We start from the raw sequence: 13,762 nt of genomic DNA, 5'->3' as shown, positions 1-13,762 counted from the left end.
TGGTAGTGGTGACTACATTTACTAAAACTAATACTGCTCCTCCATACTTTTTCTAATTATCTTACCTAAATAATAATATGTTTTACGAAAAAATATTGCGACCTCACACGACTCTACATTTATGAAGTATTCTTTGTTTCACCCACCTTACTAATTGATATAGATGTATATATGATAATGATTGTAGTTTATTTGGATACGTATGTAAGAAAATAACCTAGTTAAAAAAGTAATCTCATATTTTAGACAAAAATATACTTAATTATATTTAATAAAATCTACAGCGCACTGCTTTGATAATAAACTGTCAAGTGATAGTGTAATAGGGGCTTGCACAGCGACGCCCTCTACGTTTTCTAGAAATCCTCGTTTCTGTATGTCGCAGGCGATTGGAAATCGAGTTTTCAAAGTAGAATCTACTAAATGTCCTCTAGGAGATTCATGGCTTAGTTCCGCCTTGAGTTGTGGACGAAAAAAAATCTCTTTTTTAAAACATAACTTCGCATTATTTCTCTTCACAGAAATCTCTGCATGATTCTTCTACAAATATACGTAATGTGTCATTATATTAGGGTATTATATAGTTTGAACTACGTGCTAAACTTTTTTAATACATAAGTTAAAACGTATGAGTACTTTTTTCGAAAATAAATATTTGTAACGATTTTCCTTGTATTTTATTAAAATTACGGTCGAAAAAATTACAGAAAATATAAAAGAATGAAATTTCGTTATTAATATTCACAACATGAATAACAGGTTGCAATATTTTAATAGTAAAAAGTATTCGCGAATCAGTCTCGGTCATAATAAGTTTAGTTATCGAAAGATAATTTCGCCGTCTTCTTTTTCTACGTCGGTTTACACTACCAGGAATTCGTACGATATAGGAACACAATCAGTTTTTCTGTTGCCTGTCCATTGCGCACTAAGCTCCGAAGGTCTTGAGTCATTGACATGCGATGTGTGACTTCAAACTTAAAACTAAACTGAAACAAATTGATTGCATTATCGTCTTTATTATTAAAATGTAAAAGGTCATAATTGCTTGATCAATCTTAACATTGAAATGCGAAGTATTATGGAAGTGATATTCGCGTATATAAATGACAATTATGTTCTTTAAATGTGTAAGTAAATATACCATACACCGCGTTGGCGCAACGGTCACAGCACTAGTTTGTGGCTGTTGCGTTAGCGGTTGCGGGTTCAATCTCCGCACATGACAAACATTTGTATTGGTCATGCAGATGTTTGCCGTAGTCTAGTTGTTTGTGCAGTCCTTGTAGGTCTCTCCACCGTGCCTCGGAGATCACGTTAAACTGCCAGTCTCAGTTGTTATCACGTACACTTGATAGCGATCGTTACTCATAGTAAGGAATATATATGGCAACCCGCATTGGAGCAGCGTGGTGGTTTAAGCTCTCATCCTTCTCCTACAGGGGAAAGAGGCCTATGGCCTGCAGTGGGATATAACAGGCCGAACCTTTTTTAAGTAAATATACCTATTAAAATATATTATGTCCAATTGTTATTTTTATTTGATTTTTCAAAAAGAGGGAGTGACTGTAAGCCACTAAAATTTTTGTGCTGATATCATGTGTAATGAGTTTATATTATGTAAGTCAGCTTCAACTTCTTTCGAATAACATTTTGACACTGTATAGTATTTTTAAACCCCTTTCAACATACAGAATAAAATAAACTATGTAATCGTTTTTAACAAAAATAATGTAAAAACGAATTTTACCAATGTTTCTACAGAATTTGATTCTTTCCTTCTTAAGTTCGGTGTCATGTTTAAATTTAGCTCAATTCATATGGTATTAACAGATGGTAAATCCATCAATCGCGGGGATGTTCCTGGAACATGTGGCGGGTACCCTCAACTTGGGCTACGATTTTGACGGCGTACATCGTCCGTTACCTTGCAACATTCTCTACATGTCGAGTCATTGCGAGAAATGTATCCTAAAACGCATGTAGTTCAAAATTCGCCCCTAACGGTATAAACTTTACAATACTAGAAATCATAATTAGAATTGATACTTACAAGAAACAGTGCTGAAGATGTATAAAATAAATTTCGAAACAAAAAGAATATGTCAATGGCCTATCACCTCCAACGAATTTCAAACATGAAATATATATAATTTTTTTAATTTTTCGATTACTGAATAATGTATTCATAATGAACTTAATTCTATTACAATTTTCCCCCGAGCGCCATTCGAATCAATAACTAATTTACCTAAAGAAAAATGAATGAATAATTATCAGAAAAAAGCATAGTTGGAGAAAACGAACACACTATTTCTGAAAAAAATAATAGAAGACTTTTAATATGGCTGCCTTATTTCGTTACGTTCAAAAACGAAAGGCTAGCGCGCCATTTTAAAGACATGTTGGACTGGGCGCCGCGCGGGTAAGTCGGCTGCGTCATGGATGGCTGCTTGTGAAATTTTCCCGTTGCTGCGAGCTCGAGTTCGAGCCACGGTTGGCTCGAGATATCGAGCCAGTCGAGCCAAGTCGAGCCATAATGCCGAAAGAATGCTCCCTACGAAGGCAGTCGCGTGTTTGAGACACAGACTAACTATTTCATATATTTAATTATAAATTATTAATTAAATTAAATTAATGAAACAAAAAAGAAAATCAACCATTTATACATCCCGTTATACAAAAGAAGTAATAGTATTTAAGTAGTTAAACAAAAACATTTTTTTTTTCATAATGATTAACTATATATTAAATATGACATCGTTATTTTTGTTATAATAATAAATACCAAATTGATCTAGATAGTCACATTTAGTAATTTTTGGGAACATAATTTGTATCATTGTCTAAAATTTGCGTAAATTAACATTTTTATACGGAATAATAAAATATATAAATACTATAAAAAGAAATATGGTAATAATGAGCGCACTGCTGCAATGCACACACTATTAAAAATTATATTATTTATAGTTGTACAGAAGGAAAAGTAGTTTCCCAGTTCCGTGAAAAATAAAAGTGGTAAAACTAAAGGTCCTTGAGAGTCATGCAGTATAGAAGAAACGAAACATGACTTTACGTAGTCTGTGGCGCGCTGGTTCGAGCGAGCCGCTAGGTGGCAGCACATAGCTTGCTATTCACAGTGTATATTATTTACCGCGCATATATATGTATGTCGTTATATAAGCGAACAGAAAGCTACGTTCGGTGGACGCGGCGGGGCGCGGGGCGACGGCCCACGCACACGCCGCCGCCCACGCACACAGCCGCATCGCGCCTCGTCCGCACGAAGCGAGCGAGCGCGCCGACCGACCGACTCGCTCGACGTATTCTTATTATTATGAAAGGAGAAACGCTTTTTGTAGGGCAAGAACTAAATTTGTAGAACCATTACCGCTGCCGATAATAAAGATTGTAAACGCATTTCTGTTCGCTGAAGTTTGCAGCATCGCTCATAGATGTCGCGTTTCCTTTACTTTTTCAAAAACCTGCAACGTATTTTATATATACGTCGCATTCATCTTATAATTTTTAGTATAACGGTGATTTCATTTAGAAGTTGTAGTATCATTGTGGATATTGAAAAGAGGAGCCAGATTATGCGACTCTACTAATGATTTCTCGAGTTATATAAATACTGAATACGGACACTTAGAATATAAACCAGCGTTTTATAATATTTGGTATATTATAAAACGTTGGATTATACAGTCGGAGGAAATTATAACTCTTAACGTAACAAGTTGAGAACTTTTCGTTATTAAATATACGTACGAGATTCTTATGTAAAGTGCATTGTAATTTGACAACCTCTCTGTTGAAAATGATTTTGATAGATCAAATTCGCACCTTTTGTTTCTAAGAGACGTTATAGAGGTTAGTTTATTAAGAGCAAAACTTGGGAAAGTATTTTCACCGAAAGAATAGTTTTAGTAGTTGGCGCCATAAAGCGCGAAGTGGCGCCGCGTTGCGTAACGGCTGTTAGTAGTGGCTGAGTGCTAGGATTCCCGCCGAAACATCGCCGACGTTCGGCAGCGACTTCCCGAAGTAGGGACTAGGACGATCGCGTCGTGCTCATGCTCATTATTGTGGAGCGGTTTTCGAACGCCATGTTTGTTTTACTCATACACTATTTCGGAATTTAAAATTATTCTATCGAATTATATTTTACACTATTTAGAGTATTTTTGCTCTCTAAGTTTACTGCGCGTACATTTTTACTGTTTCTTTGTTTTGAGTATTGTATTTAGAATTCTTTTTGCATGGAATTGCGTTTCGACCAAATATTCTATTTTGATTTGTTTCTGTGTGACGTCTATATAGGTACCTATGTATGTGCTGAAACTGATAAACTAATTTCTAGCCATAATTTTAAACTAGAAAAAAATGTGTTTACTATTGTTACATCTAGTTTCTTTGAGGTACGTAAAGTAGTCTTGAGTTATGAACAATAGATTTTTACTTTTCTGCTCTTTGTTTTCGTACCTAATGTTATTTTTGATGTCAAATTTCGTTGATGTTTACAAACAAAATACGAATCGTGTAATACTTTAACGAACTTAGAAAGGAAATATGTAATACGTTTGGCCTTTTTTTGCTATAGATTTAGTAGGTCAAGGTCTAGACACCTATACCTCCTCAAGTCAAAACTTATTTATCAGTATAATCACATTTCTAAATTTGGGTAACAAATCGATTGGCTGAACATTTTAAGTAAGTGTATACTCGTACAAACAAAATGTTTTAAGTATAATTGTGTTTCCAGGCAAACAAAGAAAAACCGACTTCAATTATATCGACAAGTAATACAACGTAGGAAGAGGAAAAAATAGTTAAGTAAATACGCATTACCAAAGATTAATCCAAAAGTTGTAATCAGATCTCGGTGAAATTTAAGTGTGACCACATGATAAACATCGGCTTTCGATTAAATTAAAAACCATTAAAATCGGTACACCCAGTAAAAAGCTATGCGGATTTTCGAGATTTTCCCTCGATTTCTCTGGGATCCCATCTTTAGATTCTGGTTTCCTTATCATGTTACCAAACAAGGGATATCTCCTTTCCAAGAAAAAAATTTATCATAATTGGTTCATAAACGACGGAGTTATCCCCGAACATACATAAAAAAATATATACGGTCGTATTGAGTAACACCACCTTTTTTTGAAGTCGGTTAAAAATAACGGAAAATCTGTGTTTTTAGTCCTACTATTATTATAAATGCAAAAGTTTGATTCGATTTTTGTTACTGGATCATAGAGGAACTGCTGAACGGATTTTAATGTAACTTAGTAAAGAGATAGGTTACAGTCTAGACTTTCGAATAATATGTTATTTTTATACTTTTAAAGATAATATTTTTCATGAGATTGATTTATTTTAATTTTTTATGCACTAAGGAGTCGACATGAATTTTTGCATATCAGTATAGGGGTCAAAGAATTATATTTATTAACATATGTGCGAATGAAGTCGCGCGGTAACAGATAGTCACCTATAAGTGTAGTCCTAGCATGACACACATCTAAAAATAAAATTGTCTTAAAAATTAGTAAATTGTACTTATACCAGCAACGCACAAACAACTATATAGAAGGAAAGCGCAGTCATATTAAAAAAGCAAATTAACCACATATTATATGAAAGTTTTTTTAGCCGAATGATAAAAATTACAAGGTTGTTTCAGTACTCAAGCTTTATACATAAGTTTCCCTATGTACAAATATAATTTTAGAACTATATTATTCGGACTAGCCCGTTAGTTCAACTTGTGACCCTGATTTCAGTCCCGTGGGCTCGATTTCACAGAGTCTATCTATTTAAAAAATATGAAAATAAATTAGTATATCAGTGGACTATTACCTAAAACACATTGATTAGGTTTCCTAAACTTCCTAATTTAACTTCTACCTTTATTGTTTACCATATGCGTATTTTGAACATCTGTATATTTTTAACCGACAAACCGCTCTGGTTTGATAGTGCGTGAAGTCGCTAAAAACACCGACGGTTTGCGGGTTTTATTCCCACTCGGAATATTTATATATTTTTTTTTTTTATGTCACTAGGTCGACAAACAAGCGTACGGCTCACCTGATGGTAAGCGATTACCGTAGCTTATAGACACCTGCAACACCAGAAGCATCGTAAGCGCGTTGCCGACCCACAATCCCCAACCCCCCCCACGAGCTCTGGTCACCTTACTCACCAACAGGAACACAATACTGCTTGAAAACAGTATTATTTAGCTGTGGTCTTCTGTAAGGTCGAGGTACTACCCCAGTCGGGCTGCTCCATATTTTGAGCAGGAAATTCCTGCTGTGCCCTACCTCAGTTGTATTATATGTACGAATATTTCTTTCTGGTTTGGATTTCTGTCCTTGTGGGTTTCCCCACCGAGCCTCTCGTCCTGGTTGTTACCATAAATACCTGATAGCGACCATAACTCACGGTAGAGAACATATCTGCCAACCCGCAGTGGAACAGCGTGGTGGATTAAGCTTCAAACCTTCTGCCATATCGCAAATGAGACCTATACCCAGCGGTAGGATCGTACAGGCTAAATAATATTATATTTTCTTGATCTACAGCATTACAAAACTACACACTACAAACATATTTATGGCTACACTAATATTTGTCATGAGCTGGGCTGGAACCCGCGACTGCGAGTAACCGCCACGGCCAGTATTTGTGATCACAATATCAAGCCTTCTTGGTAGAACTAAAGAATACGTAACTTCATTACTCAACAGACTAAAACATTAAGTGATAAATTTGAGTGTAGCTTATTTGAGCGTATATTGTGTCTAAATCGTCTCTACCATCAAATATTTCAGTCACAATGTTTTTTAACTTCGACGTGTATTCCATTAACAATTCATTAGTAATTTATACTGTTTGAATATATGGACGTTTTTAATAACTATTGATGACAATAACCAAAGGTTTCGTAAACCACTAACGTAGTGATGAGTGAAGAGTAGACACCGACGGTTGCGGGTTCGATTCCCACTTCTTGTTGATAATTGGGTAGTAGGTATTGCTTTCTAGCTCAGATATTTGTCCTCGTAGGATTTCCACCTTACCACGGAGTACTTAAAAGTGCTCGATTATTACAATAAAATGCAAATAAAGATCGTTAGTATTAATAACAAAACTATCCGCCAACACGTAGAGGTGTAGAGTGTCGGTATAAGCTCTCTAATCCTTATCTTATGTTGAGACAAAATCTTTGCCTAGAAGTGGGCAGTATCAGATAACAACAATAACTGTTTAAACAAACTGTATATTTTTAACGCATATTATAACATAACTACAGTGAAGCTCCTAATGAGCGGATTGTACGTGCTTAAAAAAGCAAACGTATTCTGAGATAATCGATATAACACAAACGAGACCTATATATTATAAAGTAATGGAAGTGTAGCCCAGGATTTAGGGCATAGCGGTGCACCACGCCCCTGATGGCAATTTCGGGGGTTACTAAAGAAGTATCATAGTGTGATTGTAAAATAAAGTTGCTTCACTAAGCGTTTTTTGTCACAGTTTATATCAAACTATGCAGAAAGGGGGCGACACTGTAAAGTTGATGAGTTGAGCCACTGTTTGATAAAAAAATAGTACCTGGAGCTGAAAACATAATCCAGGGAATGCGTTGATCGTGTAATATTAATAGCTTAAACTTATACTTTTTTAAAGTATTTCATTAGTAATGTATTTTTGAACTACGGAACAATTAGGTATACATGTCCGTCACGTTGTAAGTCATCGGTATTTGCGTACTTTGACGATTTTATGTACCTACTTCTTCGGTTGCCAATAAGATATAGTATATATGTATGGTACGGTACGCTAAATAATACTGCTTTAAAGCAGTGTTGTGTTCCTGTTGCTGAATAAGGTGACCAGAGCTCCTGGGGGAATTGGGAATAGGGTCAGCAACGCGCTTGCGATGCTTCTGGTGTTGCAGACGTCTATAACGCTTGTTTGTCGATCTCGTTATATTAAAAAAAATGCTGATAGGATTTACCAGCAGAAAATAAAGCAGGCCCTTAGGCACTGTTTCATTCTATGTAATAAAATACAATTTTTGGAGTTATTACTTGCGAATAGAAATATCTGACAGATGAATTAAAACTTGACAAAAATAATATATCTTAAATTTTTATCTATTGAATACCTTCAGTTATAAATCAGGTAGTATGTTTAATAATCTGTGACATTGCCATACTTTCATTTAATGCAAAGGAAGAGAGAAAGAACCTCATTTTGCTGGCAAGATGACATGAGATGGCTGGCTTATACATGTACTGAATTGCTGAATACACACATACAAATACATTTATTTATGTAGGTACCTATTCCTGTAGGTAGATTCCAAAGTAAATACTGATATGTATTTAAATTTATTTATCACTTATTTACTACATGAATATGGCATCATTATAAGGAAACAATGTGTTCTCTATAGGGATAAGAATTTAATACTTCTTTATTTGTCCCAAATCATATCAAAAGACATAAGCATAACCTGTTTTTGTAAGTATTTTGTACGTAAGCTTCAGATACTATTTTTTTGGAATGAAAAATACTAAGCCAATAAATTGGCATGCAGCTTTAAAGTAATACGTTATAGTACCAGAAAGGCAATAATTTTATTGTTATATATAGACCCTATTTATTGAACTTTAAAAATATACAAAATATTTCTTTAAGGATTATGGGTAAGGTGTATTAAGCGATCTCTTTCAGATAACTCATAGTAATGAGAAAGGATGTCGTATAGCGAGACAGGCAAAAATGGCAAAATGCAGTGAAACGTCTGTAGCTCCATGTGCTCGCACCTCTCACTCTTGCCCCAACAGTAATTATACGAAACGTAACTCTCTATCTGTTTCAATCTTCACTAACTTATACCTCCCTTTCAACTTCCGTTCACCTCGTCCGACCACACTTTTCGTAATGTCCTCATCACGCATTCATCAGCTTACTCCCCAAGTCAACCGTGCGTCATTACTTCATCATTTCTACCTATCATAGTCCACTGCTGGACATTGACCTCCACAAGTTCGCGCCAAAAATGGCGCGAACTCATGTATTTTGCCCATAGTCACCACGCTGGGCAGGCGGGTTGGTGACCGCAGGGCTGGCTTTGTCGCACCGAAATCGCTGCTGCCCGTCTTTGGCATGTGTATTTGAAAGCCAGTAGTTGGGTGGTTATTTCGCCATCGGTCAGCTTTTTAAGTTCCAAGGTGGTAGTGGAACTTTGTAATCCCTTAGTCGCCTCTTACGACACCCAGGGGAAGAGAGAGGGTGGCTATATTATTTACTGCCGTAACCACACAGCAGCACAACCATGCATAAAGAAGTTTTATTTCAAAAAATTATACTGACTAAATACATGTATACAAAAAATACGTTTTTATTTTTATGATGGTTAAAACCACGAAAAATAAATTACCGATAGTTCAATTTGGAGTCTCGTTCTGGATTTCCGCTCAAGGCAGTATTCGTATGAATGTTTCTTTCTGATTTGAGTGTATGCCTTTATATGCATCACCTAAGGGAGCATATACAGCTGTCGGTCCCTGTGTTTACCACATACAATCCCAATAGCAATAATAACAAATAAATATCTACAATATACACACACGGTCATCTGTTACTAAAGTAACCATTTAATGCTTGTGTTATAGGTAACAGCCGACTACTATATTTTTTTTTTTTCGATAAACATTCATATAAATAATACACATATAAATAAATATTATATATCTATACACCCAGACCCGGGTGGGAATCGAACCCACAACCCCTGGAGCAGCAAGCAGGGTCACTACGAACTGTGCTATCGGACTAGTCAATCTCGGGCTAGTCAAAGTCGGGCTGTCCAATAGCAATATTTACCCGTTGTAGGGAAAATATCCACCATCTCGCGGTGAAGTAAACTATAAGCTATTAAGCTTTGTCTGTATGGAGAAAGATAGGCTTAAAGCAGCTGTATGGTCGAGTTACCACCATGATCACGGCATCTTCATTCAGCTACACCTGTAACTAATATTTATGAAGGTCGTATGCCCTACGTATGTTTTCAATTGTCTATATTTATCATGTTCTAGGTTTTTAATATAACAGGTAAAAATATTGTATTTGTTTCCAGACCCGTCTCAAGAATCCTACTAGGGTCTTTGAGTGTTGTAAGGTATTTTTTATAGTAACACACAAATACATGAAGACAAATAGACAAGCAGGTGGACTACCTGTAATCTGATAGAATATCTATCTACCTTTGGATATTTGCCAACTGAATCTAGTATTCGGTATGCGCCAACATTAATAAATATTATATTTGTCTATATATAAGTGTATTGTATATAAACTTACAATTGCCATAGTGTACATTGTTACAACAAGTGTTGTTGTAAGTTAGTTTAAAAAAATACAGTAAAAATAGTTTTAGAGTGCTATGTAGAATATTATTTTGTGAACCGTTAAAAAAACCATCGTGTAGCCTACATGTTCCTTACATACACAGTAGAGCAGCGTAGCTGATTATGTTTCAATATTTCACCTTTATATTTATATGTATATGTCAGCCTGTATATTTATTGCTTGCAAAAATTTTACATGTACTTACGTTTATTGATTGGACGTCAAAATTCTTAAAAAACAAACATTCGTACAAGAATCAAATTTTTTATCGAATGAGCATCGAATTCTTTTTGACTTCTGGTTCCTTTTAATATTTTTTCTGGGAAAGTACTATAATGTTACAGTAATACCTGTAACAAAGTTTACTCTAGAAAATTTCTGTTATAAAACCATGATTTTGTCTTAGAAGATGAACTTGAAGCGCATACCACGTAATACTTATAGTAAAAACATGTCCTAAGCTATCCCGCGGAGCGATACAATTAACGTTAATTAAGCTTTTTTTATTCGAAAATTATCCCTAAAATTAAAATTTTAAATTCTTTATTTAAGTAGGCTTTAAAATAAATTGAAAATCGTATTTTACATACTAAAATTATATAAGTCTTTGATAATTTAATTATAGTTTATGTGAAGTTACCATCAATATAAATATAAATCCTGTTGAGAAAATCGTCAAAACCTCACCGGTTACCCTTTTGAAAAATAGTAGCTGCTTTGTAGGAATTCGTCTACTTATCAAAATCAAAATAAAAATTACTTTGTTCCAGTAGGCTTCAAAAGCACTTTTAAAAGCATTTTCAAATTCTTTCAATTTTATTCCCGGTAATTTATTCTGGACTTAGTACTACTCTCCTCACGTTACTTCCAAAAAATATCGACCTATTTATCACATTTGCCAACATATATCGAAGTTAAAAAACTTACATTTGAAACAATTTGAAGAAATCATAAATATGATTCTTATATACGCTATTTAAAAATAGGGGTTGGTGGTAGAAGGGTGAAAATTTAGGGTTATATGTATTTTTCAAAGCCAAATCATAATAAAATAAGGGTGATAAAAAATAGATGTTGTTTGATTCTCAGACCTACCCAATATGCACAAAAAATTTCATGAGAATCAGTCAAGCCGTTTCGGAGGAGTTTAACTACAAACACCGCGACACGAGAATTTTATATATTAGATTTTCCACGAAGAAGACAGTGCCTATAGATGACGATGGTGCTGGTAATTCCTAAAAATCTAATGAATATATAATAACGACCTCGAATTCCATACATCGTCATAACGTTCTCTTTTTTTAATGTCCCAGCTACACGCAGATTTTTTAATGAACAATTTAATGTGATAAGAGCACTCCCAAAAAATTACAATAATATACAAATAAAATATATTTTTAGAAACGATACTCTGTGAAGGACATTTTTGTTGTCTTTTTATAATTGCGTATTTAATAATTTTATCTGTCTGTGAACATTACAATATACGTTTAGGATGAAAATTTCTAATTAAAAATAAATAAAACATTGGCGGACTTAGTGAACATTGGACTCCTATATATTTCTCGTATATTACTTTTTTTATATTGTCAAATCTTATTTTGACAGTAATAAAAAAAAAAATATCCAATTCCATGTAGTCGTTCAAAAATTATGTGCGTACCTACATACATTTCGACGATTAAATTTTGTTTATAAATGTACTGGCTGGTACCCGTGACTTTATCTGCGCTTATATGTACTTCGAGTAGCTTATTATCTTCTCAATATCTATTTTCATACCAAAATTCATCAAAATTGGTTCTGCGACTTAAAAATGAATTTGCTACTACCAAATATGCATTAGAAATATATTATCAATTTTTATTGTATTTATGGTTAACTGTTTTGGCGATAATGGCTTACTCATGAAAGATAGATATATACTGTCGCGGACTTTTTTGTAGGACTATTTAAGATAAACATTTCTCTCATACATTATATATGTGTAAACTCTACAGTTTTTGCAGCGTACGCCAGAATAGCTCGCAGATGGCAGATATTTTTCCGAGTTACTTGACAATTATCATTATGATTTGGACAATTCACATACTATCTTTAAAAATTACAGCCTATGTGTTATTCTAATGTATAAGCTATATTATTGTAAACTTTCATTAAAATCAGTTCCGTAGTTTTTGCGTGAAAGAGAAACAAACATCCATACATCCATTGATCCATACATCCATTGATCTATACATCCATTGATCTATACATCCATACATACAAACTTTCGCGTTTATAATATTAGTAGGTTTTTTTTTAAAGAAAAGTTATTGATTGTACGAAATTCTGATAAAAAAGTTACAATATACAATAAAAGTCATGTACGTCTTATTAGTGTTCTGAGAAAGGTCTCTTTTCTTATTACGCAGAAGGCCATCGAGCTTAATCAGCCACGCAGCTCCGCTGTGGACTAGCGGATACACGTCTCAGAATTTCTCCCGACTCACGACATTTTTCATGAGCACGATGTGAATATAAAACACAAACATTTTAAAACAGTGTTATTAGTCTAGATTTAAGCCTACGACTATCGATAGTAGCTTTATATCCAGCGGGCTATAAATTATAAGTAAGGAAATCAGTAAAATTATGAAACAAATTAATAATCCCAGTTTTTAGTGTTGTGTTCCGATGGTGAATAATGTAGTCATGAGGGTTGGGGAAAGGGTTGGTAGCGCGCTTGTGTTCCTCCTAGTGTTGCAGACGCCGAGAGGCTACGATAACTGCTTACCATAGGTGCTTTTTGTTGCTACCACACTGATCATTCGAAACGAAACTTTTGCTTTGCTAACAACTAATACATTATTTTTACTGATATATCCAGGTTCTTCAAACAACTTTATTGATTTTTTTTATGTTCATGGATTTTTATATATTTACAGCAATAAGAGGCGCTAAAATGAATAGAGTGACTGTTGCATTGAAAACTACTATTACATCATATGCGATTACATTTGTATTTAATATTTAAAAAAATGTTGGATATGCATAATGATATCATAATTATTTAAAAAATTAAAGGAAATCGTATCTAGTTAAAGAATAATCTTAAAGTATGATATCTGATATAATCTATAAATATCAAAAAGTAAAGAATTCTAATCAAAGTATGCTATAATTTCGAGACAAAATTTTGCATTTAAAATTTGACATCATAAATTTTCAGCCACCAACATATAATAAGCACAACGTGCAAATTTCGCATCACATTCTTTTATTCGAATCGACACAGAACAATCAAATTTACTATAAAATTACGCTTAATATTAGCTCAAAT

The 13,762-nt window shown here is 34.2% G+C and overlaps 1 long non-coding RNA gene across 1 annotated transcript; it reads right to left on the bottom strand.

Moving 5' to 3' along the window:
• Positions 1-658: 658 nt before the first annotated feature.
• On the bottom strand, positions 659-3,336 carry LOC123662356. Its single transcript, XR_006744489.1, has 2 exons — positions 3,158-3,336; positions 659-984 (listed from the first exon to the last, which is right to left on the bottom strand). It is a non-coding gene; the product is annotated as an uncharacterized LOC123662356 (long non-coding RNA).
• Between the last annotated feature and the right edge of the window lie 10,426 nt (positions 3,337-13,762).

This window comes from Melitaea cinxia, chromosome 18, assembly GCF_905220565.1.
Source record: "Melitaea cinxia chromosome 18, ilMelCinx1.1, whole genome shotgun sequence".
In the NCBI taxonomy this organism is placed as follows: domain Eukaryota; kingdom Metazoa; phylum Arthropoda; class Insecta; order Lepidoptera; family Nymphalidae; genus Melitaea; species Melitaea cinxia.
This window is presented reverse-complemented; position numbering and strand designations above follow the sequence as displayed.